The sequence below is a fragment of the Chrysemys picta genome, chromosome 13 (genome assembly GCF_011386835.1).
Source record: "Chrysemys picta bellii isolate R12L10 chromosome 13, ASM1138683v2, whole genome shotgun sequence".
NCBI lineage: Eukaryota > Metazoa > Chordata > Testudines > Emydidae > Chrysemys > Chrysemys picta.
This window is the reverse complement of record NC_088803.1, coordinates 9097259-9124192: the sequence shown is the minus strand read 5'-3', so window position 1 is coordinate 9124192 and position 26934 is coordinate 9097259. Positions and strand designations below refer to the sequence as shown.

Genomic DNA, 26934 nt, shown 5'->3' with positions numbered 1-26934 from the left:
CGGGGCATCTTGACCCTGTAGAAAGACATCACGCAGGGGGCTTGTCAAGGCTGCTTCTCCACTCTGAACTTTAGGGTACAAATGTGGGGGCCTGCATGGAAACTGCTAAGCTTAACTACCAGCTTAGATCTGGTCCGCTGCCACCATTCCCAAAGCTAGTTCCCTTCCCTGGGAAGCCTTGAGAAACTCTTCACCAATTCCCTGGTGAATACAGATCCAAACCCCTTGGATCTTAAAGCAAGGAGAAATTAACCATCCCCCTCCCTTCCTCCCACCCACTCCTGGTGGATCAAGATCCACCCCCCTTGGATCTTAAAACAAGGAAAAATCAATCAGTTTCTTAAAAAGAAGGCTTTTAATTAAAGAAGAGAGGTAAAAATCACCTCTGTAAAATCAGTATGGAAAATAACTTTACAGGGTAATCAAACTTAAAGAGCTCAGAGGACCCCCCTCTAGCCTCAGGTTCAAAGTACAGCAAACAGAGATAAACACTCTAGTAAAAGGTACATTTACAAGTTGAGAAAACAAAGTAAAACTAACACGCCTTGCCTGGCTGTTTACTTACAAGTTTGAAATATGAGAGACTTGTTTAGAAAGATGGGGAGAACCTGGATTGATGTCTGGTCCCTCTCAGTCCCAAGTGCGAACGACTTCCCAAACAAAGAGCACAAACAAAAGCCTTCCCCCCCCCCCGCCCCGATTTGAAAGTATCTTGTCCCCTTATTGGTCCTTTGGGTCAGGTGTCAGCCAGGTTACCTGAGCTTCTTAACCCTTTACAGGTAAAAGGATTTTGGAGTCTCTGGCCAGGAGGGATTTTAGAATACTGTACACAGGAGAGCTGTTACCCTTCCCTTTGTAGTTAGGACAGGGCTAAAGTGAATGATTCATCAGGGAGTGAATGTGGGGTAGTGTTCAGTTGGCACCACTCTGCAGTGTCCTCCTAAAGTATTTGGTAAAAATTAATAACCACATTCCTATTGAGCATGCTTTTAAGACATGTGAATCCTTTGAGGAAAAAGTATAAAAGTCAAACCAATTAAATTACTGTTGGGGATTCCTTAATTGAGGCTTGAAGAAACTGCTAGACAGAGTAGCCAAAACTCTGCTCCATGGGCTTGAGTAGGATTGTGACCAGAAGGGTTTCCAGGCAGCCAAGGCCTTGCCTCCAGGGAATCTGAGACAGACCAGAGGGCTGAGAAGACGAGACCTGGAGAGAAGAAGCCGTCCATAAAATTGGTGACCACCTTCTTTGTTTTCGAAGCAGGGATTGCGTGAAGCTAGCGCAGGGCCTGTTTGTGTATGTTTGTGAAAGAGAGGCTCGCTAAGAGGAATGTATAGCTCTTAACGTATAGTTCTTAATGTTTAACATAGGAGTTATGTGCATCATGTAACCCTTTACGGCTTGTGTAATTTCTTCTCAATAAACTGCTGCACATGCAAGATAATTCTTGTGGACCTTTTTCATTGGTATGACAGTAATCTGCTCCAATGGGAGCCATTAAAGATCCATTTCAGGGGTAGTAGTGCCCCCTGGTGCCAACATTGAGCACAAGGAATTAAACATGGCTAACCAGATTTTGAAAAGTTCCAATCCCAGGCCACAATTTTATAGCAGTCTGAGATCCCTGAAAAAGATTCAGAGCTAGTCAACAGTGGGAACTTACATGGGCATAGCTACATCTTTCAGGGGTGTGAAAAATCCACACCCTTAAGAGACATTAGCTACACTGGCCTATCCCTCGATGTAGACCGAGTTAATTCGATGGAAGAATTCTTCTGTTGACCTAGCTACTACCTCTTGGCATAAGTAATCCACCTCCCCCAACTGGAGAACCTCTCCCATTGGCGTAGTGTCTATGCCGACACACCACAGCGGCACAACTGCAGCTGGGCCACTGTAGCAGTTTAAGTGTAGACAAGTCCTTAGAGTTAAAATGTTGCCAGCTGTGCGTACAATGGTGTAATGGTTTTTACCTTCAAGGTATGTGTAATGTTGACCATAAAATCATAGCTTTAATTGCCTTTGGATAAATTGATGTAGATGACTCATTAATAGAACAGATCTTTCCATTTTTAAACCACAGTACGCTGGTCTAGTGGATGAGAGAAAGCAGCAGATGTGATATATCTTGGTTTTAATAGGCTTTTGATACATTCCTACATGACATTCTCATAAGCAATCTGGGGAAATGTGATCTAGATGAAATTACTGTAAGGTGGGCACATAACTCTTTGAAGAATCCTATTCAGAGTAGTTTATTAATAGGATTTACCTAGTGGGCTCCCCTGGGGGTCTGTCCTGGGTCTGGTACTGGTCAGTATTTTCATTAATGACTTGAACAATGGAGCAGAGATTATGGTTATAACAGTTGCAAATGACACTAAGCTCTGAGGAGCTGCACTTTGAAGGACAGGATCAGACTTCAAAATGACCTTGACAAATTAAGAGAATTGGTCTGAAATCAACAAGATGAAATTCAATAAAGAGAAGCGCAAAGCACTATACATAGGAAGGAAAAATCAAATGCACAACTACAAAATGGGGAATAACTGTCAAGGTAGTAGTTCTGCAGAAAAGGATCTGGGACCTATAGTGGATCAGAAACTGAACATGAGCCAACAATGATGATGCAGTTGCAAAAAAAGGTTAATATAATTCAGGAGTGTAGCAACAGGAGTGTTGTATGTAAGCTATGGGAGGTAATGGTCCCCCTCTGTTAGGCATTGGTGAGGTCTCAGCTGGCGTACTGTGTCCAGTTTGGGGCACCAGACATCAAGAAGGATGTGGACAAAGTAGAGAGAGCCCAGAAGAGATGGTAAAAGGTTTAGACAACCTGACATATGAGGAAAGTTTGAAAAACGAACAAAAAAACCCACCTGGGCACGTTTAGTCTCAAGAAAAGAAGGCTGAGGGGGGACTTGATAAGTTTTCAAATATGTTAAAGAGGACAGGGATTGTTCATGTCCACTGAAGGTAGAACAAGAACTAAGGCTTAATCTGCGATAAGGGAGGTTTGGATTAGCTATTAGGAAAAATGGTGTAATTATAAGGGTAGTTAAGCACTGGAATAGGTTATGAAGGGAGGCTGTGGAATCCTCATCATTGGAGGTTTTAAAGAACAGCTTGGACAACCACCTGTCAGGGATGGTGTAGAACGGTTTACTTGGCCCTGCCTCAACGCAAGGGGCTAGATAAGCTCTTGAGGTCCCTTCCAGCCAGAGCCGTCCCTAGGGTATGGCAAATTGGGGCTACTGCCCCGGGCCCTGCGCTTTGAGGGGCCCCATGCTTTGTGAGGAGGAGGTGGGGGGCAGAAGAGCAGGGGTGGGGGTGAGGAGGAGCCCCCCATCAACCTCCTCCTCTCCCCAGTGCTTCCTGCCCGCCCCACCGATCAGCGCCTCCCCCTCCATGACTCCCAGCACCTACTGCTAATCAATTGTTTTGCGGTGTCTGGAGGTGCTAGGGGGGAGGAGCGAGGGTGCAATGTGCGAGGGGGAGGGGGCAGAACTGGTGGGGAAGAGGTGGGGTGGGGCCTTGGGTGGATCTGGGTGGGAGCACCCCCTGGCAGATAGAAACTCTGGGCCTGTGTCCTGGGCCCCATACCCCCCTAGGGCTACGATAAACATCTATTGAAAACTTTGGGATTTACTAACTTTTGGCTCATAACTGGTAAATTAAAAAGTATTCTAGTAATCGCTTAGCTATTGAACAAGACCCTAACAAATTTAGAATTCATTTTGGAAATTCTTGGCTGCTTTTCTTTCTGTGTAATACACATCGGATAATTCCTTTTTGGTGCACCAGCATTATTGGTTTTAGCAGGCTTTTGTGGGAATGGCAAACTTGTATTGGTAAAATATGCATTCGTGCTATGGTTTAAGTTGCAATACTAAAACCTAATTAATTTTACAGAATGTACTTGTGACTGTAAGAGCATCCCAGTGCCAGATAGCAAAGGGCTCTCTGGTATTTAACACTAAATCTCAACTGGCCTGACCAGCTCAATGCACCTCACACTGTTGCCATGATATTCATTTAAAAGTTGCCTTGTAATATATAATTTGAAAACTAATAACACATTTCCCAGTGATATCAACAACCAATGTATGTAATAACATTGTGTGTGAAATTCTGGATGCTCTAATACTGTTTTGGAGACTGTAAACAGACAAAGGAGGCAAAGCAGGCTTTTTTCCAGACAAAGGAGAAGGGCAAAAACCTCTGTCTCAATTGCAAACAGAGCCAGGTGTGACCAGGGACTGGAACAATGGGCTGTTCACTTGCTTGGGAGATTGCAGGAAGATCATTTGCATTGTAAGCCACAGGAGACTGCAAAAGTAATGTGGTGTCTGCTCCCTAGTGGATATGGGAAGCTGAGCCTCCAGGAGGGCTTTCTGACTTTGAAGACAAAAACTTTGGGGATACAAAGATCTGCTTGAAAGACTTTTGGGGGATCTACCAAGTGAGAGAAGCAAAATGCTACGTTCTTTGACCTATGAAAGATGGGTTCTCCTGCTAATCCAGCTGGAGAACGCTGACCCCTTGATGTGAATAAGAAACTAGATTAGGCAAAGATGTATCTTGCTAGAGTTAAGTTTTAGACACTATAAATACTATTATTTTGTTTATAATCCTTTCATATCTCTTGCACTTCAACAAACACATTTAAGAGATTTTTTTTTTAATAAACCTATTCTTAGTTTTACTGCAAATCATCTCAGTGCTGTGTATTGGGGTGGAGTGTATAACTCCAGCTGAGTTAACAGGTTGGTGTGTGTCCTGGCTTTTTGGAGGTAGTGAAATTGGTGTTACTGAGCACTCAGAGGTCAGAGGGACTGGATGCTGCAGGGGAGACAGTTTTGGGGAGAATTGGGACCAGAGGAGGTGTTGGGGTCACCCTGCAAGGAGTAGCTGGTCTGGTGGAAGCAGGGGTGAAACCATTGTGCTGTGAGCGTGCTGCTTGTGTCCGGATTCTGTGCCAAAGCTGCGCAGCCCAGAGGCATCCAGAATTAGAGGGCAGGTGGGACAAAACCTCTTACTGGTCAGGGTGAACTCCCAAAGTGTGTCAGTACTACAGTACATTTCCTAGTGTGCTGTAAAGTTTTATGATAAAATTCAATAGTATTATGTGATGTAGCGTCTTTCACCTTCTTAGGGTTGACTGGCTTGCAGAACCTTAAGCAAGCAAAAATGTGGTAATCTGCAATGAGTCTTTCAATTAGCATGAAATGAAATTCTCTCTTAGCTCAAAAGTAAAACCCTCTTCTTTGGTACGCCTGCCGTTTGGCCACTATTGGCTCTGTCCCGGCAACCAGTTCAAATTGGAAAAATGAATCTAAACTAGATTACATTCCTTTTTGGTGCACCAGCATGATTGGTGTTGGCACACTTTCGAGGGGAACTAGCTGTTGCTGCACGGTCAGCTGAGAGAACTCGCGCACTGTGGCATTCGTCTTTTTGTGCATTTAAACTAAACGTTACATTATTCTCTACCGTTCAGGGCTTATTTTCCATTGGTTGCACAGTCTAATGAAGGATCATTCGTTTTGATTGGAGAAAAATGTTAGACTGTTATTTTAATCCTCTCTACAGCGTTTCTCTTAAGTGTAGCAGGAGCCGAGCCGTGCCAGGCAGTGCTAGCTCTAGCAACTGGCTGACCTTTGTGTGGTAAATGTCAGCGGTGCTCACTCCATCTTTCAGATTCCAGTTGCCTTTTTTTAACCTGTGCTCAGGACACTGCCTTAAGCTACTCTGAAGAACCGCTTCTCTAGTCTAAGCCATATTGTACCCAGTGTATACGTACAGTTGGGCTGTCTGATTATCACAAGACTTAATTGTGTTTATAGCTGTGTATTAATTGTATTGCAGCTCAATCTGCATTGTTGGTGAGTCAGTTTTGAGTCTTGGGTTGTGTCTACACTACAAATGCTGCAGTGGCGCAGCTGTGCTGCTGTATTACTGTAGTGTAGACATTTGCTACAGCGATGGGAAAACCCCTTCCATTGCAGTAGTAATGAGTACCCTCCAGTACCTCTTGAGAAGTGGTAACTAGGTTGATGGAAGAATTTTTTTCCATCAACCTAGCAGTGTTTGCACCATGACTAAGGTTGGCTTAACTATGTCTCTTGGGTGTGAATTTTTCACACCCCCTAAGCAATATAGCTAGATTGACTGAAGTTTTAGGTAAACCAGACCCTTGGTTACAGCTTTCATAGATTGATATATTTCCAAGGCCAGAATGGACCACTGTAATCATCTAATCTGACCTCCTGTATAATACAGACCATAGAACTTCCCCAAAATAAATTCTAGTGCAGATCTTTTAGAAAAACATCCAATTGTGATTTTAAAATTATCAGTGATGGAGAATCCACCACAATCCTTAGTAAGTTGTTCCAGTGGCTAACTGCTCCAGCTGTTAAAAGGTATGCCTTATTTCCAGTCTGTATTTATCTATCTTCAACTTCTAGCCCAGGGGTAGGCAACCTATTGCAAGTGTGCCAAAGGCGGCACGGGAGCTGATTTTTCAGTGGCACTCACACTGCCCGGGTCCTTGCCACCAGTCCGGGGGGCTCTGCTTCTTAATTTAATTTTAAATGAAGCTTCTTAAACATTTTAAAAACCTTATTTACTTTACATACCAACAGTTAGTTTAGTTATATATTATAGACTTCTAGAAAGAGACCTTCTAAAATCGTTAAAATGTATTACTGGCACGCGAAACCTTAAATTAGAGTGAATAAATGAAGACTTGGCACACCACTTCTGAAAGGTTGCCGACCCCTGTTCTAGCATTGGATCATGTTCTACCTTTCTCTGATAGATTGAGGAGCCCTCTATTAAATATTTATTTCCCTATGTAGATTCTTGGTGTCTAATCAAGTCTCTGAACCCTCTCCAGTGTATCAACATCCTTCTTGAATCGCGGGCATCAGAACTGGACACAGTATTCCAGGATCGGTTGCACTGTTGCCAGCTGTAGAGATAAAATAACATCTCTACTCCTACTTGAGATTCCCCCTGTTTGTGCATCCCAGGATTGCATTAGCTCTTTTGGAAACAGCATCACAGTGGGAACTCATGTTCAGCTGACTGAAAAATGATTTGGAGGTTGTGGTGGACAATCATGCTTCCAGGATAGAATTCCCCATTCTGTAAGTTTTTGGCTCACTCCCCCCCCCCCGCCCGTTTCTAGATGTACACATTTATATTTAGCCATATTAAAAACAGTTTGCTTGCACCCAGTTTACCAAGCAATCCAGATCACTCTGTATCAGTGACCTGTCCTCTTCATTGTTTACCATCTGCACATTTTCAGTGACTATTGTTTTCTTCCAGCTTGAGAGAAATAACTATCAAAAATTACTCCACCACATCGAGTTCAGGGTGTTCACTGCTCAACTGTGTTGAAAGGGCTTCCTTACTCCATGCTCTCGTTACAGGATGCCTGGAAGGAACTTTCATTTCTGTCTCTTGAACTGGTTCTCCTCTGTATTTGAGAGCTAAAAAGCTTTGCAAGGTGCCTCATAAAATAGAAGGATCCTTACAACACTGTATAAACTAAGAAGTCTGAACAGTGCTATAAAAGTAAGACGACCAGTTTTCTACTTTAAGTATTTTATAATCTAAGGGTCTGATGATCTGTAGTTTTGTTTGGGTAAATGCTAGACTCCAGGGGGTAGAACCTTTTCTAGGTAGTACCATACAAATTGGTGGTGCTATAGTCAATATAACTTTATAAACTGTTAAACCGGATATAATTAGTAATCGCAAACTAGGCGTTCCCCAGTGCAATGTGAGGGACCGCTTCTGAGTGGATGTTTAGCAATAGTAAGGGCCACTGTGGTGGCATGGCTCCTGTAGTGAGCTCTAGGAGGCAGTGCACAGGTACTGAGCCTCCTTGCTACCATTCATAAAATGTGTCGATTAAAGGACTGAGCCCCATTCCAGACTCTTAGGGAGGACAGTCCTGCCCTCTCCTTGCCCTGGCATATGAGTAGGTGAAAACTGGAAGTACAAACTCAGTTTCCTATAGCTTATGGAGGTTATTCTCATGTATGGGGCAATTCTGCTCTAAGTAAATGGGCAGGTGTCCTTTTCAGAGTCTCATCTTCTTCCTCCACAGATCTGCTTCCTGTGTTGTCACTATAGCCACGTTTACAACAGTAGGAAACAGAATTTTGAACAGTTAATTTAAATAATGTTTTCAACCTTCTTTCTGCCCTGACTCTCCCTATCCTGTTAATCCAAGGACACTCTGGGTGAGAATGCTCTGTGATCATTTTGTCCTTCAACTTTCCCTTCAGCGTATTTCTCTAAATACTTCACTTTTTTCAGATAGCTTTGTCCCCTGCTGATGTAAAAGAGGCAGTAGTACCAAGGGATATGGCGGCAGATTTTGCCACTTGCTGCCACTGAATATGAGTTTTGTGGGACAGGGCTCTTAATACATACACATGAACATGTTGGGGGGGGGCCCTCTGTCGTCCTCCTCCAGCAAAAGATGTGGGGGAGGAGGAGTGATTGAGCATCATATCCTTTGCCTCTTTGATCATCTGCCTCAACGCTGTCCTTATGCTGAGTTTCTGAATGGATGGGGCACCTCAAACAGCCCTGACTGTCCCTTGTTACCTGCAGTGTTGTTTGCAGAGGGCTGGAGAAGCAAGATTTAAAAATATTCCCCTTCCCAACCTACTTTCTGTAATAACTAAACTAATAAACTACAAGCAAGCACACTTCCATACTTCAAGCAAAAGGCCCCCCTGAAGTAGACTTCTGGCCTCCTGCCAACATACTCTATACAGTATCCCATTTCATAGAGCAGAACGTATCACTGGACTTTTAAATACAGTAGAACCTCAAAGATACGAACACCAGAGTTACGGACTGACCGGTCAACTAGGGTGACCAGATCACCCAAGTCAAATATCAGGAAGGGGGGGAGGGTGACGCAGGGGGCGGGGCCAAAAAAAACCTTCCTCGCAAGCGCTGGAGGGAGGCCCGGGAGACTCAGGGGAAGCGCGGGGGCCGGGGTGAGTAAGAGTCCGGCCTGGTCCCCAGCAGGCAGGACTTAGTCGGGCGGTAGGGAGAGGAGGGGGGCGGCCCGCGGGGCCAGGCGGCGGCTGTTCTCCCCCCCTGGGCAGCGGGACTTGGGAGCAGCCGCTGCTGCAGCTCCCACTGCCGCAGGGGAGGAAGCGGCCATGGCGCTCGGCGGCTGCGGCTCTGGCGCCCCCGAACCCCCCGAGCCGGGGCCTGCTGCGGGGACCCAGCAGCGCGTACGCTGAGCCCAGCCCCTGGCCAGTCGCGTCTGGGCTGCTGCCCAGCTGGTGCTATCCCGCGGCAGCCCCAGAGTGGGGGTAGCAGGCCCCAGCCCCCCCGTCCCACTCGGGTCCCGCAGGGGAATGAACGGGGCTGGGCTGCCGATGCCTCCGCCCCGGGGCCGCCGCGGGATAGTACCAGCTGGGCAGCAGCCCAGACGTGACTGGCCAGGGGCTGGGCGCGCGCAGCTGGGTCCCCGCAGCAGGCCCAGGCTCGGGGGATTCAGGCCCGGCAGAGCCGCAGCCGCCGAGCGCCATGGCCGCTTCCTCCCCCGTGGCAGTGGGAGCTGCAGCAGCGGCTGCTCCCGAGTCCCACTGCCCGGGGGGGAGAACAGCTGCCGCCTGGCCCCGCGGGCCGCCCCCCTCCTCTCCCTACCACCCAACTGAGTTCTGCCTGCTCGGGGCCAGGCCGGACTCTTACTCACCCTGGCCCCGCGCTTCCCCTGCATCTCCCGGGCCTCCCTCCAGCGCTTGTGGAGGGAGGAGGAATGGTGAGCCCGGGGAAGAGGCGGGGATTCGGGAGGGAGCCAATCGGGGGAGGAGGGGGTGGAGTCGGGGCGGGCGGGGGGGGTGCGAGCACTTCCGGGCTCCAGGCTCCGGCGCATTTCCTTGTTTGTCCAGTGTCCCGACCGCATGTCGGTCGGGACGCGGGATAAACAAGGAAATATCGGGACACTCCCGATAAAATTGGGACGTCTGGTCACCCTACGGTCAACCGGACTCCAAGTGAAGCCGTAAGTAACCAATCAGGCAGCAGCAGAGACACCCCCCCCCCCCGCTTCAAAAAAAGCAAATATTGTACTGTACCTGTATTACATCTTAAAGGTAGGCACATCTGGGCCCTCTGTCTCCACCCCACTCCCACCCCCACGCACCGGGCAGCCACTTACAGCAAGACACTGGGGTTGCCAGTCCAAGGCAGCAGGAGCAGCGCTGGGTCTGCATTGCTTTCACCCCACCTCCCGCCGGGAGGGGGACAGGCTGTTTTCAGACACACCTCTGTAGGTAGGGGGAGGAGCTTGCAAACTCCTGCAGGGGCTGTGTAGGGAGCAGCTCAGCTGCTGCTGAAGCGTGGCCTGGAGTGTCAGCTGCTGGATCCGGAGCTTCATTCAGAGTTACAAACATTTCAAAGTTACGGACAACCTCCATTCCCAAGGTGTCGGTAACGCCGAGGTTCTACTGTCGGGATTTGGAGCAAGTTGAGGCTTTCCATAGCATCTGCCCCCCACCCCCCAATCACATACCTTTCTATACCCAAAATACTTGCAGAGACTCCTCCACGTATCAAATTAAGATTCAGCCTTCAAGAATGTTCAACTCTCAAGGGACTTGTCCACTGATCCCAGTGTGGGGGCCACAGTGGATGGACAGCCAGAGGAGGCAAAGAATTCTTACCAGTGATCAGTTAAATAATGAGGGCTTAGATTGCCTAGCTTAATGTCATCAGGGGAGGATAGGGGAGGGCCATTATAGTTCATTTAAACTGGCCAATGTAATTGCAGCAAATTCAAATTCTTTTTTATATTTAAAAATGTACTCTGCACTGCATGCACACCCAGATATCTCATTTCTTGAATACATGTGACATCCTGTACCTCGAGGGAACACCCTGCACCCCCATGTTCATCCTTATAATATGATAGTGTGTTATGCAAAGTTTGTCATGTCTGGTGTCTTTGGAAGGCTCATGATGCACTGAGCATTGTTGTAATGTTATAGTAATTATTGTTCTAGTAATGTTATAGGTTGTAATTTTATGTATGTAGTTATGAGACTGAAAATGTGTCCTCGTAGCTTAAAACAAGCCCAGACAAAAACTCTCCAAGAGCAGAGGGGCAGTTCATACCTCATCAGGGCATGTATGGGACAAACCCAGCCCAGCCTCACAGGAACAAAGGACACTGGCCTAGGTAGCAAGAAAGGATTTGTTGCACTCTCAAGTAAGTCACCGCCCTTTCCTTGGTCAGTTTGGGACTGCGATGAGGTAATGCTCACCTGACTCTTAAGGGGGGTGGGGGGGCAGAGCCAAGAGGGGAAAAAAGAACATGATAAAAGGGAGAGACGTTTGCCATGCTCTTCCTCTCTTCCACCTCCCTCTACAGACATCACCACCAAGCGACTGAAGCGCTGATCAAAGGGGAAAGCCTAGCTGAAGGGCAACCAGCCAGCCTGTGGTGAGAAGCATCTAAGTTTGTAAGGACATTGAAAGTGTTGAGATCAGCTTAGAATGCGTTTTGCCTTTATTTCATTTGACCAAATCCGACTTATGTTTTGACTTGTAATCACTTAAAATTTATCTCTGTAGTTAATAAATCTGTTTGTTCTACCTGAAGCAGTGCGTTTGGTTTGAAGCATGTCAGAGAGTCCCCTTGGGGTAAAAGCCTGGTACATATCAATTGCTTTGTTAAATTGACAAACTCTCATAAGCTTGCAGCATCCAGTGGCCATAACTGGACACTGCAAGACGAAGGTTTCTAGGATTGTGTCTGGGACCAGAGATATTGGCTAGTGTCATTTGGTTGCACAATCCAAGGAGCAGTTTACATGCCAGAGGCTGTATGTGAACAGCCCAGGAGTGGGGGTTCTCACAGCAGAGCAGGGTCAGGCTGGCCCCCAGAGTCAAGGTTTGGAGTGACCTAGCAGATCACCAGTCCGGATAACACCAGGGGAACGTCACACGTAAGGAGGCTTTGCAATACTACAGCTTGAGTGAGCACTAACCAAAGGTCAGTTAAAACCAGTGTTGGAGTTATGCCAGGTCTTGTCTGCCAACTGGTGTCTAGAGTTAAACAGCCATTATTAAGGCATCACACATGGTGGCTAGACTCACTAACTGTTTAGCTGAAATTTTATACTGAGATTCACCGTGATGTGTTGACCGCAGCCATACTAAGTGAGACAAAATGGAACCTCCTTCTAGCCATGGGCTCTGTATTAAACTTGTCTCCACTGGAAGCTGGTCTTTGTATATGTTACACCCAGCAGGGCTGAGCCCTGACAGTTCAGTACTCTCTGGTGATTTATCTGGTATCCTGAGAGGTGGTGGTAAAGAGGGTGAGACTAATGCTGGCAGGTGAAATCCAATACTGATGTAACATTATTCATGGAATTCAGGGGTAAGCCCAGAAGCTCCTTGGTGTGAATTCATCCTTGGACCAGCACTACTGATTTCAGTGTACTTACAACTGAGATGGACTTAACCCTGTTGTCCAAAAATCAGAAATAGATGTATGGTACTGCATTTCCTGATACTCACCATCTTTGTAGAACCTTCAGTCTAGGTGGGCTCTGAAGCACATCAGTTATTTTTATCCAGCCACTTCTCCCAAAATAACCTACTGTACTTGGATCACTTCCAGTCTGACTTCCACCCTTTCACAGCACTGAAACTGCCCTTCTAGTAGTGTCCATTGAGCTCTTTTTGTTTTGACCATGGCTCCCTCCTATTTTTTCCTTTTAACCCATTTTATTCACCTGTTTCCTTCACTGTGTATGTAATACTTTATCTGCAGTCTGTCCAAGATAGCATGATGGGGATGAATGTGACTCTGTCTTCTCTTAGTTTGTCTGATATAGATAACAAAGCTGAAACTGTCCAATAATAGGGTGACCAGATCACCCAAGTCAAATATCGGGACGCGGGGGGAGGGGGGGGGAGGGTGACATGGGCGGGGCAAAAAAAAATCCTTCCTCCACAAGCGCTGGAGGGAGGCCCGGGAGACGCAGGGGAATTGCGGGGCCAGGGTGAGTGAGAGTCCGGCCTGGCCCCGAGCAGGCAGGACTCAGTCGGGTGGTTGGGAGAGGAGGGGGGCGGCCCGCAGGGCCAGGCGGCGGCTGTTCTCCCCCCCGGGCAGCGGGACTTGGGAGCAGCTGCTGCTGCAGCTCCCACTGCCGTGGCGGGAGGAAGCGGCCGATGGCCAAGCTTGGCTGCTGCGGCTCTGGCGCCCGGGCCCGAATCCCCCGAGCGGGGGCTGCTGCGGGGACCCAGCAGTGCGCACGCTGCTTGCGCCCAGCCCCTGGCCAGTTGTGTCTGGGCTGCTGCCCAGCTGGTACTATCCCACAGCGGCCCCGGAGTGGGGGCAGCAGACCCCAGCCCCCCCGTCCCGCTCGGTTTCCGCAGGGGAACTAACGGGGCTGGGCTGCCGATGCCTCCGCCCCGGGGCTGCTGCGCGATAGCACCAGCTGGGCAGCAGCCCAGACGCGACTGGCCAGGGGCTGGGCGCAGCGTGCGCGCTGCTGGGTCCCTGCAGCAGGCCCCGGCTCGGGGGGTTTGGGCCCAGGCGCCAGAGCCGCAGCCGCCGAGCTTGGCCATCGGCCGCTTCCTCCCCCCGCGGCAGTGGGAGCTGCAGCAGCGGCTGCTCCCGAGTCCCGCTGCCCGGGGGGAAGAACAGCCGCCGCCTGGCCCCGCGGGCCGCCCCCCTCCTCTCCCAACCACCCAACTGAGTCCTGCCTGCTCGGGGCCAGGCCGGACTCTTACTCACCCCGGCCCCGCGCCTCCCGGGCCTCCCTCCAGCGCTTGTGGAGGGAGGAGGAATGGTGAGCCTGGGGAAGAGGCGGGGATTCGGGGAGGGAGCCAGTCGGGGGAGGAGGGGGTGGAGTCGGGGCAGGGGGGGCGCGAGCACTTCCGGGCTCTGGAGCATTTCCTTGTTTGTCCAGTGTCCCGACCGCACGTCGGTTGGGACGCGGGACAAACAAGGAAATATCGGGACAGTCCTGATAAAATCGGGATGTCCGGTCACCCTATCCAATCCTCACCTCCTTCCAGACATGTATTTTGACTGTACCAAATGTACTGTAAGCACACTGATCCTGATTAAGAATTCCAGAGAACGTGTACTGAAGGACTATCCCTGAAGTGGACAGATGTCAATTCAGATGCTGCTATATCCGATGAAGTGGGCTGTAACCCACGAAAGCTTATGCTCAAATTGGTTAGTCTCTAAGGTGCCACAAGTACTCCTGTTCTTCTTGCGGATACAGACTAACACGGCTGCTACTCTGAAACCTGCTATATCCTAGTGACCTAGAGGAAATGTACCACGGACAAGATCCTGATGATCTTGTAGAGCATATGACCTTGTGGGGAGAGGTGACTGATTAAACTCTTCTCTTTGGGGGGGGGGGGGAGAGATAGAGAAAGGGGCAACCCCAAAGAATTTTCCCTATTCACCAACCATGGTATTTCTTCAGTGTCTTTGATGCCAAACCTCAGGAGGTGTGGAGAAATCTTTAAGAAAGTCTTGGGAAATGTCAAGGAAATAGGGAAGCTAGTTTTTCAGCTGAAGTGTATTCAGAATGCCTTATTGACGTTCTTTAAAAGTCTGTTAAAGGGGCCCAAATTTTACATCAAGGTTCACCGAGGAAGTAACTTCTTGGCGTAAGTTTTTAAAGGTGTTCCAAGCACCTGCAGCTCCCATTCAAGTCAGTTGTAGCAGCTCTGAAAATGGGGCCATCCATATTTACCTTGTGCATAGAATAACTTTAAAGGACAAATGGTGTATGTGCATTGCAGGGGCGAAGTGAAGGCCAGGAAAGGCCGGTATAAGGCTGAGATGAAAATGGGGGGAGGGGAAGCATTGGAACAAATAGCCAGTTAGCACAGAGTGGAGAAGGTCCAGTCAAAACTAGAAAATTCTGATGATATCTGCGTCTGTGGGTCCCTTCTTTGGTCACTTTTACTAGCTGGAGTCTCTGGCTGGCTCCTCCCTGTAGTTTGTTTAAAGTATAATGTACCTGGGTCACTGCATCCACTTTAATTTGAATTAAATGTTTCTGACCTTGAACATCTTCCTGAATTGTTTTAAATTCAGGTAGGTAGGCGGAAAAATCCAGTCTTAACTTGAAAATTCACTTTGCTAAATGCCTGTAAAAAATTGTCCCAAGCGTTAACAAAGTGTACTCTTGGTTGACAACTGATAAAAATTGAAGTCTCCAGTTAATTAATACCACACTACTTCTTGTTGTCAGAGTGCTTTGTCTGAACAGCTGCTCCAGACAGAACATCAGTTTTTGAGAGATGTTGCTGTCTGAGAGTCCTGGTGAATGGGTGCTCTGTAGTAAACATGGTGTGTATCAAATGCTCAAAGGCAGCTGAGCTCAATATAATTACTTGTAGGGTTTTTTCATGTTCAGTGCTATAGCTGGATCTTATATCTTCCCACAGCATCAATCCATTTAGTCCCCTTGCATACATGTATATAACATCCATTGTTTGATACAGTGGGGGACAGTGAATCTAATTTTTGGATAATAGAGGGGAATGGTCAATGTTATAGGTCAGGGGTCGGCAACTTTCGGCACACGGCTCGCCAGGATAAGCATCCTGGCGGGCCGGGCCAGTTTTATTTACCTGCTGACGCGGCAGGTTCGGCCGATCGCGGCCCCCACTGGCCGCGGTTCGCCGTCCTGGGCCAATGGGGGCGGCGAGAAGTGGCGCGGGCGAGCGATGTGCTGGCCGCAGCTTCTCACCGCCCCCATTGGCCCGGGACGGTGAACCGCGGCCAGTGGGGGTCGCGATCGGCCGAACCTGCCACGTCAACAGGTAAGTAAAACTGACCCAGCCCGCCAGGGTGTTTACCCTGGCGAGCCGCATGCTGAACGTTGCCGAGCCCTGTTATAGGTCATGTCCTATGATACCTATTTCAGGAAGCAGCATTTTGGGTAATCTTGGTAGCACTGCATTTGTATAGTTTACCCATTCGTATCTGACTTGTGTTTAGTGCAGCTGAGTTATTGTTGAAGTTGGAACCATAACTTTGACTTTCCTCACTTCAGTTCTACCACAGCGATAATATTGCACCAGCATAACTTGTTTGTTTTTAAGCCAAGGTTTAAAAACAAACAAAAAAATTGAGTCCAACCTAATTTGTGTAGTAAGTGACAGTTGGTCACTAAGATAATCCACATAGTCTCAGTGAAAGTCATGAGCTTCCTCATTCTGGAGAATGAAACAAGACGTTGCTCTTTAACTGGGTGTCCTGAACCACAAATCGCAATGTTGCTATGAAGCTATTTAGGCACGTTGCGTGGCCTACTTGAGAATGTAGAGGATGTTGCAGATTTCTTCAAACTTCCTCCCTGCCATCAAGGTCCATCGTCCTGTAACTTAAGTCTTCCATTACTGTTACCCTGCTCTAATGTGCACCAATTAGCAAGCTTCTTGAGTAACAATTATATTGGCTAAAGCTAACAGATCTGCTATCAGATCACTTTTAGAGTCCATTGAACTAGTAGGGCTCCAGGTGGGTACAAGGGCCTGCCTGTGAGGATACAACTGCAGGTTAGGTACAGTATTTAAATTACGCTCTTGATAACTCCAAATTAATGCCTCTTTAAGAAAGAGGCTTTTGTTGCTGACTTCCATAGTAACAAGACAACAAACCTACTTCTGTGTCATCAAATTCACTTGTAATCATAGAAGATTAGGGTTGGAAGAGACCTCAGGAGGTCAGTTAGTCCAACCCGCTGCTCAAAGCAGGACCAACCCCAACTGAATCAAACTTAAATTTAAAATAGTTAGTTGCAAAACATGCTGGGCAGCTGACTTCATCCAACTACTGTTTATTTCAAAGGAAGTTGTTTCTGTGTTCTTGTGGTTTCTGTAGAAGTGTGCTACCAGAGATATTCACGTATTGACTCTGCGTCCAGATAAAACTCATGGATACTTGGCCTCTTAGAGACTAGGCCATTAAACAAAATCAACTTTTAATCTGATTTGCTTTTAATTTTATTGCAAGCCTTTCTAGTTGACATGGACCTCGGAGGGTGTGTCTACACAGCTTCTGGGAGCAATTCTTGTAGCCTGCGTGGACAGACTTGTTTTAGTGGGGCTTCCACTAGCATGCTTACAAAGAGCAGTGTGGCTGTTCGGGTTTGGCCTGTGGAGCCTAGGGAGCCCAAATGTCAAAGCAGTGCCTACACAGCTATTTTTAGCACACTAGCCCAAGCCCTGCAAGTGTGAGTCTGTCGAGACTCGCTCCCGGCAGCTGTGTAGACATACCATAGAGTCCTTGGTAAAATGCGCTGCATTTAATTTCACTCGTATCCCCAGTCATTTCAGCAGTTGGGTCTAATCTAATTCCATAATAAAGAAGCAACAAACTAGACATTGTTAGTTGCCATACAAATAATCCTAGCAGAGGCAGAAAAAGGTACTGCCAGCAGTTTAAAAACAGCAGTGGGGACCTTGACCAAATAAAAGCAGTTTCAGCTTTCCTGGGGTAGATTTGTACTGGTTTTGAGGAATCAGGTAGGGAATATATCTAAGCCCAGTTAAATTATTTAGATCTAACTGGATTTTTCTGTCATGGAAGGAAAGTATTTTGAAGGAAATATCCTCCCAGAATGGGTACTCAATGAGGAGCATGTCAATTATTGTTCAATAGCCCTATTGATCATCAGCATGAATCTTTGAAATAATGGACCACTTGTTGGCAAGCATAATGATGAGTCCGTTCACTGTCAATCAAATGGGATTTTTCTAAGTAACAGGTTGGACAATGGATTGGAGGCTTTTGACCATGAGAGAGAGTTTGACACTGTCTTCAGTTGTATGATGGTTACATACAAGGACCTCGGAGTCATTCTTCTGGTTAAGTGTCAGTGCCCATACTAGAAAGACAAGGTACGAGAGGTAATTGGACCAACTTCTGTGAGAGAAGTTTCAAGCTTATACAGAGATCTCCCATCTTGTCCTTCTGCCATTATAAATGGCAAATATTTGCATACAGTCTCTAATTCTGACCTGGATTTTCTGACCTATTTAAAAATATTAAATTGTCTGGCTACTGTTTGTTTCTATTATAGTTCACTTGGTACGTGGCCAGTGAGGAATGCTAATCTTATTTTTTTTTTTTTCAATCTCTGAATTTAAAAAAAAACCCACAAAATATCTCAGCACAATGATTTGAGCTATTAAATTGTGCATATGGTTAGTCTGTGACCATATACCCCTATGATTATCTAGTTCATTCCTTTCTTTTATGCCCACTTGTTGCATCGTGTTTTAAGCTAGTTTGTAAGCTCCTCATTGTATGAACCACCTCTTCTTATATGTTCAGATAGCACCCTGATTCTTATTGGGGCCTCTGGATGCTACTATAATATAAATAATGGTTATGGGCCCAATTCTGGAAACACTTCAAGTCTGGTGGGACTACTCCATTGGTAAAGTTAATCATGTGCATAAGTGTGTGGCTAGACTCTAAAGTTACATACTAGTTTCAATTGCATCTTTTTTTATATAGAATTTTCTAATTGTAGGTTTAAAGGGACATGATTTGAAAGATCATTTGTCTGAATGTTGTATGTACTATAGTGACAGGTCACACCTAAAAATACTGTAATTTGAAAGCTAGCAAAAAAAATTCTCAATCTTTTTTTATTTTGTCTAGTCAGTTTCATTGTTCTTCTGCAAAACTTCTCCCTTGCAGAAAAGATTTGCATAAATGTAGACAGGGGAGAAGAAATACGCTATTAAAGGAATTGGAGACCAAATCAAAGCATGCTGTTTAAGTCTATTTTAGAGAATTTAAATTGGCAGCATTCTTGTAAACTTCCCATACTGGTCTCTACCCAAAGTCCAATTGCATTTGACAGTTTGACTGTTGGGTGAGAGTGAAACATTCCTCCCCGTTCCCCAATTGTAAAAAGAAACAGCTGAGCTCTGAAGCGTAAAAGTTGATAAGGACTTTGTGCTTATTGAGGATGACTTCCATTGCTTAGATTAAATCAAAACAGATTTTGTTCAATCATTCAAAATTGAATGTTGGATATGTGCAGTAGAAAAATAAAGTTTACACACGCACACTTGACTATACTATGTATGCTAGTGCAATACAAATATGGAAGTGCACACGTATTGGTTTGTGGAATTCAACAGTAGAAAGCAGAACTTGTAAGGGTTGCAAATGGAATAGCTATGGAGTAGTGAGCCTGTAAGTTGGAGACATGTCTTCTAAAACCAGCTTCCACACTTCCAGCTTCCCCCAGAAAACACTAGGAAAATCAATGCAGAAAACATGCTGAGGTTGCACAGTTAGAAATAAAAAGGGTCCAACTTCAATGTTAATGAGCTGCTGTGCAGCATAAGACATAGAAAGATGTGCCTTTTGTAATGAGCAGTAATACTTTACCCCAAAGAGTAAATGGTTCATATGTACCATGTAGTGCAAATACAGTGTACACCAGGGGTTCTCAAACTGGGGGTCGTGAGGTTATTACATGGGGCGTCGCGAGCTGTCAGCCTCCACCCCAAACCCTGCTTTGCCCCCAGCATTTATAATGGTGTTAAATATGTAAACAAGTGTTTTTAATTTATAAGGGGGGGTCACACTCAGAGGCTAGCTATGGGAAAGGGGTCACCACTAAATAGTTTGAGAACCACACTCTTTTCTTCTTCTGGATAAACCTCTAATTTATATAATTCAGCCTTGCTTCAAATCAAGCAATAAAAGTTGCTGTTGGAACTGCAGTTTCTGCTTTGCAATGCCAGAGTTTATAATGAACTGTGCAGTCTTCACATTGCATGAATGCTGGGTTTTATATTTTAAAATATTTTTTACAATTCTGATTAAATTATTGGTACACGACAGTAGTAATTTTGTCACTACTTAGAGACACTGAAGCTGCGTGTGCATTCATATTTACATTCCCCTACATAAAAACAAATCTTGTCCTATCCTTTTTTTGACTATTGTGGGTACTCACAGATCCAAACCACATTTCTGAGGCTGAATGTAACTTGAATATCCCGAACATGTCCTGACTGTGACACCGACTCAATTGTTGCTTGACTCCTCTGCTTGTCTCTCTCACCAGCAGAAGTTGGTCCAATGAACAATATCATTTCACCCACCTTGTCTCTCTAATATCCTGGGACCAACACAGCTACAACAACACGGCATATCCTCTGCTTGAGTAACTTACAGCTAAACTGGACAAAGCACTAGGGAATGGTTCTGCGTTAGCCGTTAGAAACTAATAAGATTACCTAATACTGTAGCGGGTAGTGTTTTGAAAGGCACCCTTGGAGCCCAACTCCCACAGACTAACAGGTGCCTTTGAAAATTTACTCAAGTCTTTTAAAATTCCCAATTCCTGGTGCAGCTGACAAGCAGTTTTGTTGCAACTCTTTGAAATATGAACTATTCTAAGCTGTCTGGTTCTGGGTCTTAACTTTGGAAAGGAACATCTTCTGGAGTACAATTCACTTCCTTAATAATTAAGTCCTGCTTAATTAGACCTGGCAGAATTTGACTTTGTCAGTTTGATGGATAATATAAAAAATGTTTGTTTTTTAAGCATTTTTCTGACTTTAATCTATAACTTTTCACAGCGGCAGGAAATTATGGGGTATTTCAGACAATAGGAAGGTCAGCGAAGAATAATCACTGTAGATGTTGAGATTCAGAAAGTTAAAGCTTTGTAACTGCTAAAACACAACTAGTCAACATCACTTGTCAAAATATACAAAGTAAATTTGAGCCTTGACTCAAATTCTAGCAAGTTCTCAAGCAGCATTTTTCTTTCTTTGCCTATATGTACATTTTGATTATTATAGATGGGAATCTTTGTGTTGATTTGTGTGTATATGGTGAAATTGACATTTACCAATAAAAATCTACTACTTCCAAGCCTATGCATTGTTAAATATGTTTGAATAGAGAACATGTTAGAAGTGACAAAGGTTAGAGCAAAGAATGATCCTTTCTTACACCAACATAGAACTTGTATTCTAAAAGAGCTTGGGTTGTGGATACAGAGACCACTTCTTCCTATCCTGTGAATTAGTGAGAATTATTGTAACACAAACTGCACTGCAGCAGTAATTGTTCCATCAGATCCTCCTTGAGCAGTGGGAACAGAACCTTCGTTTTTCTTTTGCAGACCCTAAAACAAAAGCGCAGATTGAAATCCTGGTACGGAATGGGATGAACAAGGAGCTGCGGGATCGCCTCTGTTGCAGGCTGACCTTTGGGACTGCTGGACTTCGTTCTGCCATGGGGGCAGGCTTTTGCTACATTAATGACCTTACAGTGATCCAGTCAACACAGGTAACTTGGGTAGCACTATACAGTCAGACTTCACTCCGCCTCCACTCCACCCCTTCCACGAGGCCCCGCCCCTGCCCCACCTCTTCCCACCCCTTCCCTGCCCCCATTCCAACCCCTTCCCTGAAATCCCCACCCCAACTCTGCCCCCTCCCTGCCCCCAGGGGTGTGGCGGGGGCTCAGGGCAGGGAGTTGGGGTGTGGGGTGCAGGAGGGGTGAGGGGTGTGGCAGGGGATCAGAGTGAAGGGTGAGGCAGGGGGCTCAGGGCAGGTGGTTCGGCTGCAGGAGGGGTTCGGGTGGTGGGTCTCGGCCTGACGCGCACCGGGGACAGGGCAGGGTCCCTGCCTGCCTTCCTGCCCTGCCCTGCCCCCGCGTCGCTCCGGGAAGCGGATGGAACTTGGGGAAGGAGGGGCGCAGGGATGTGTCTGACTGTTGCTTCGGGCACCGCCCCCAGCAGCTCCCATTGGCCGTGGTTCTCCATTCGTGGCCAATGGGAGCTGCTGGGGCGGTGCCCGAAGCAACAGCCACACACATCCCTGCGCCCCTCCTTCCCCAGGTTCCGTCCGCTTCCCGGAGCGGCGTGGGGGCAAGGTGGGCAGGCAGGGAGCCTGCCCTGCCCCCAGTGCGCGTTGGGCCGGAGCCGCTCTAGGTAAACGCTGAGGGGGGCCCGCGAGGAGCTCGCGGGCCGCAGAAAATAACCCCACGGGCCGCATGTTTGAGACCCCTGCTCTAATGAGTCTTACTGGCATTGCTGTGTTGGTTTGGGGTGTGATTTTTTACTAACGTAGATATGCCAGTAAAGCGGTAGTGGAGACACAGTTATAACGGTGTTTATACTGGTATCGTTTATCCTGGTCAGGGAAATCCAATAAGCACTTTTATACTAATATAAATATGTCCACACTAGAGGTTTTTGACAGTATAGACCTGATCTACCCTTAAAATTTTTGCCAGTGTAGCTACGTTATCAAGCGTGGAAAAAATTACACCCCATAACTGACCTGATGGTGGTGGCAAAAGCACAAATGTAGATGCAGTTATACAAGCAAAACCATGCTTTTGCTGATATCGTTTATTTCATTTAGGGAACTGATATAAATTATACCAGCAAATGCACTCTTCCTGGTATAAACGGCACCTCCACTAAGATGGTTTGCTGGTATAGTTACACTGGCAGATCCTTTTCTAGCAGAGACAAGGCCGTAGCGTAGCCTTTATTAAACTGCTTCTCCTTTCATGTGCTGCTGTGTGAAAGATCCATGGAAAATAGCAGGTAGAGTGACCTGATTATACATGGAGTGTGGCTACAGGCAGTCCACATACTGAAATAATAGAGATCCCCCCGCACGCTAATCTCAATTCTAATGATCTTAGAGGTTACTTGTAAATCACTAGGCACTACATTTTTATGCCTCAGTCCTGGAAAGAGTTTTGCACGTGTGTACCATTACTCGTGTGTGTAATCTCATTGGATTACTCCTCTGACTAAAATTGTGCACCTGTGTAAATCTTTCAGGACGTGGGCCTTAATAATTCCTGGACATTTTCTGCTACTGTAAAGCTCTATGATTCTCTAAAAACAATGGTCCCAGTACAGTAGTGTAGAATCCCAGCTCTCCTGTTGTGCAGTGCAAAGCAGGAAAATCAGGGATCTACTTTGTATGACTGCGAACAGGCACATCATGCTGTCCTTTGCCCTCATTCGCTACCAGAGCCAATCCTGCTAATAGGCAGGATTTGCCCAGTTAACAAGCAGATATTTACAAGAATTTCACTTCCTCATGAGGGACTGCACACCATGCCTGTATGTCTCTGCAATAACAATGAACTGAGTGCCCTGGGCTAGATTTGTATTATAATAGAGCCTGGGAACCCCAGTAACAAATACAGTGCAGACAGGCAGGTCTCTGCCCCCAAAGAACTTACAGTTGAAGTGTAAGATGAGAGAACAGATGGTGGGGGAGTACAAGGAAACATTGAGACCGTATTGGTGAACGTGATAGGCTATGGTCTCAGTGCCCTCGCTGCTGATAAGCACTACAGCATTGGTGCCTCATCAGCTGGGCAACTTATGTGGTAAGGTGGATAGGAGTCTTAGTGTGAAGGGGATATTTAACCATTGGAACAATTTGCCAAGGGCTGTAGTGGATTGTCCATGACCGGTAATTTTTCAATCAGGATTGGATGTTTTTCTGAAAGATCTGCTCTAGGGGTTATTTGGGGGAAGTTCTGTAGCTTGTGTTATACAGATCAGGCTAGATGATCACGATGGTCCCTTCTGGCCTTGGGATCTGACATTTAAGATGGCTTTGGGGGAGGGGTGGTGTGTGGTACATAGCACTGAACGAGGTGACATGTATGTTTTGCTTTTCAGGTGTCCATTGTGGAAGGCATATAACCTCTCATGGGCTGGCGCTGAACTGCTGCACAGATCTTACGTGGTTTGATCACATTGTTCCTTGTGGACTCGAAGGGACGGGTGTCACCTCCCTGAGCGAAGAACTCCAGAGACATGTCACAGTTGACGAAATCACTGAGCCTTTTCTGGATGCTTTTGAAGAAGTGTTTCAGTGCTCCCTAACTTCCCATGAGGAATCTGTCGGATAAAGGACTCCGAGTGCCTCACTTACCTGTGGAAATGTGAATATTTCTTTGGTGCTTTCATGGTGTTACTAGAAATCCAGCTTGCTTGTTCCATCTTCCTATCAGCAATCAAATCCGTGTAACAAACTGTACTTCTCGCATTTGAAACATATTTCTTGCTTTTGTAAAAATGAGCTGCTGTGTCTTTAAGTATACATGGGTCTTTAAAAAAAACAACGAGGAGTACTTGTGGCACCTTAGAGACTAACATTTATTTGGGAATGCGCTTTCATGGGCTAAAACCCACTTGATCAGATGCATGGAGTGGAAAATACAGTAGGCAGAATATATACACAGAACATGAAAGGATGGGAGTTGCCTTACCAAGTGGGGGGTCAGTTCTAACAAGACAATTCAATTAAAGTGGAAGTGGGCTCTTCTCAACAGTAGGATACCAAGGGAGGAAAAATCACTTTTGTAGTGGTAACGAGGCCAATGTAATCAGGGTGGCCCTTTTCAAACAGTTGACAAGAAGGTGTGAGTAACAGTAGGGGGAAATTAGTTTTTGTAGTGACCCATCCACTCCCAGTCTTTATTCAGGCCTAATTTGATGGTGTCCAGTTTGCAAATTAATTCCAGTTCTGCAGTTTTTCATTGGAGTCTGTTTTTGAAGTTTTTTTGTTGAAGAATTGCCACTTTTACATCTGTTATTGAGTGTCCAGGGAGATTGAAGTGCTCTCCGACTGGTTTTTGAATGTTCTAATTCTTGGCATCTGATTTGTGTCCATTTCTTCTTTTGTGTAGAGACTCTACGGTTTGGCCAATGTACATGGCAGAGGGGCATTGCTGGCACATGATGGCATATATCACCTCGGTTGATGTGCAGGTGAACGAGGCCCTGATGGTGTGGCTGATGTGGTTAGGTCCTATGATGGTGTCCCTTGAATAGCTATGTGGACAAAGTTGGCAACAGGGTTTGTTGCAGGGATAGGTTCCTGGGTTCGTGTTTTTTGTTGTGTGGTGTGTAGTTGCTGGTGAGTATTTGCTTCAGGTTGGGGGGGCTGTCTGTAAGCGAGGACTGGATTGTCTCCCAAGGTCTGTGAGAGTGAGGGATCATCCTTCAGGATAGGTTGCAGATCCTTGTTGATGCGCTGGAGAGGTTTTAGTTGGGGGCTGAAGGTGACGGCTAGTGGCGTTCTGTTACTTTCTTTGTTGGGTCTGTCCTGTAGTAGGTGACTTCTGGGTACCCTTCTGGCTCTGTCAATCTGTTTCTTCGCTTCAGCAGGTAGGTATTGTAGTTTTAAAAATGCTTGATAGAGTTTCTGTAGGTGTTTGTCTCTGTCTGAGGGATTGGCGGAAACGCGGTTGTATCTTAGGGCTTGGCTGTAGACAACGGATCATGTGATGTGGTCTGGATGAAAGCTGGAGGCATGTAGGTACGTATAGCGGTCAGTAGGTTTGTGGTATTGGGTGGTGTTTATGTGACCATCGCTTATTTGCACTGTAGTGTCCAGGAAGTGGATCTCTTGTGTGGACTGGTCCAGGCTGAGGATGATGTGGCGGAAATTGTTGAAATCCTGGTGGAATTCCTCAAGGGCTTCTTTTCCATGGGTCCAGATGATGAAGATGTCATCCATGTAGCGCAAGTAGAGTAGGGGCATTAGGGGACGAGAGCTGAGGAAGCGTTGTTCTAAGTCAGCCATAAAAATGTTGGCATACCACTTTAATTGAATTGTCTCGTTAGCACTGACCCCCCACTTGGTAAGGCAACTCCCGTCTTTTCATGTACTGTGTATATATACTTGCCTAATGTATTTTCCACTCCATGCATCTGATGAAGTGGGTTTTAGACCACGAAAGCTTATGCCCAAATAAATTTAGTCTCTAAGGTGCCACAAGGACTCCTCGTTGTTTTTGCTGATACAGACTAACACGGCTACCACTCTGAAATGTGTCTTTAAGTATACATTGCCTTCTGACATTGATCTTGGCCACCTCGATCTCTTTGTCTTAATGATCAAATGACATACAAAACAGAGCAAAAAACCCAAAAGGGGTTTAATTTTCCTTTACACTAAACCCCCTTTACACCATTTTGGTGGTGGTACAATGCTTTGAAGTGGGTGCAGGTGTAATTTACTCACACTTAGTCCCCAATATACTGCCAGAGCAGTGTGAAGGGGTCATAGCATAAATGGGGATAAAGCCCAGGAATTTCATTGACAAACTAGATGCTGTGTCTGAGCTGAGCTTCCCCGGAGAAGTAAGTTTGAAATTAAAACAGGAAGGGCCGTGTGATTCATGTCTAGTTTGTGATTCATGCTATAACAGCCAGATCCATTTCTGCAGTACTCCTGCCTAGGCGGTTATTTCCCACTATGTATTTGTGCAACTGATTAGTCCTTCCTAAGTGTAGTACTTTGCATTTGTCCTTACGGAATTTTACTGCATTTATTTCAGACCATTTTACTAGTTTGTCAAGATAATTTTGAATTCTAATCCTGTCTTCTAAAGTGCTTGCAACTCCTCCCAGCTTGGTATCATCCGCAGACTTATAAGTGTCTTCTCCATGCCATTATACAAATCATTTATGAAGATATTGAGTAGACCTGGACAGATTCCTGTGGGACCCCACTTAATATCCCCTTCCAGCTTGACTGTGAAGCATTGATAATGGCTCTTTGAGTATGCTTTTCCAACCAGTTATGCACCCACCTTATAGTAGGTTCATCTAAGCGATAGTTCCCTAGTTTGTTTATGAGCAGTTCATGTGAGATGGTATCAAAAGCCTTGGGCTAAAGGCGAGTTATATTACAAGGCTTGTTATCCTGTCAAAGAAGGATATTAAGTTGGTTTAACATGATTTGTTCATTGACTAATCCATGTTGACTGTTACGTATCACCTATCTTCTAGGTCCTTACACATTGATTTTTTGATTATTTGCTCCATTATCTTTCCAGGTAACAAAATTAAGCTGATTGGTCT

The 26934-nt window shown here is 46.1% G+C and overlaps 1 long non-coding RNA gene across 7 annotated transcripts in view; it reads left to right on the top strand.

The window, feature by feature from the left end:
* Positions 1–23877, top strand: part of LOC135975224 (uncharacterized) — a 53726-nt gene extending 29849 nt beyond the window's left edge. For 6 of the 7 annotated variants that reach the window (XR_010592158.1, XR_010592157.1, XR_010592153.1 and 3 more), the window contains 2 exons: positions 21202–21368; positions 23740–23877. This is a non-coding gene — a long non-coding RNA (uncharacterized LOC135975224). Of the gene's footprint in view, positions 1–11393; positions 11490–21201; positions 21369–23739 lie in introns of those variants that run through there. The other variant, XR_010592155.1, reaches the window with a different exon arrangement.
* Positions 23878–26934: the final 3057 nt, after the last annotated feature.